This window comes from Lepisma saccharinum, chromosome 3 (genome assembly GCF_977018435.1).
Source record: "Lepisma saccharinum chromosome 3, izLepSacc3.1, whole genome shotgun sequence".
NCBI classification, from domain to species: domain Eukaryota; kingdom Metazoa; phylum Arthropoda; class Insecta; order Zygentoma; family Lepismatidae; genus Lepisma; species Lepisma saccharinum.
Genome location: NC_139231.1, coordinates 98,652,639 through 98,653,566, shown reverse-complemented (window position 1 = coordinate 98,653,566; position 928 = coordinate 98,652,639).

Sequence of the window (928 nt, the reverse complement as noted above, 5' to 3'; positions counted from 1 at the left end):
GATCATGCTACATCTAGTTTGGATATAGGTGGACCACCAATTGGATTGTATACGTGACACCACGAGTGCACATGAGAATCATATCATGTTTTTAAACTGTTAAGTTGTGGACGACATTTATATACACCTGGTATAACTGAAATACAAAATGATTCAAAATTATTGTCGGAAATTCCGTGGACCCTATAGCTTTCAAGCAGGAAGCAGCTGGCAACTAAATAATTTTCATTACCTAAAAAATAAACACTGCAGAGTTATAAATTGCATACACATTCATCTATTTCATGTTCGCGCGTTTCGAGAAAATGCTTGTCGCATTTGATGGACTCCTTTCAGAAAATTTCTAGATCTTTCCGCATCATGTTGCTACTGAAATTGCTTCATATCTTAAGGTGGAACATTTTCTTACCAACTTATGGAATGGGTTGTGTCGAAACACCAAAATAAGCACATTGGTTTCCCTTCAAAAGTTGCATTTTGTATAATGATGTCATAATGTTTCAGAAATCAATGTAGTGAGTACGGTGTTATCAAATGAGACCTTTTGAATTACCCTTCCATAATATGTGGATAATTGTTGACTCTGGTTGAAAAATTGTAGATCATAATAACTCTGAATACTTTGTATATTGAGGTAAAATATTACATTTTAATATGGGATATATAGGTAATATTTGCTTTACAATAGCCACTTCCGTAGCTGAGAGCTTTATGCGGTTGACTCACGAAGTTCTAGTCACAGCCTGGGACTGGCTGTTCCTTTGTGAGTATAGCTTTATTGATTTAATTTAATAAAATTGCAGATAAGCCATGTAAAATAACAAAAATTGAAATGCCCTATTGTAGAGAAACCTTACGGTTAAGGTACATGCCAAATGTTGCAAATAAATAGAAATCTCAATGGCTCAATTAAGCCATCGTTGTAAAC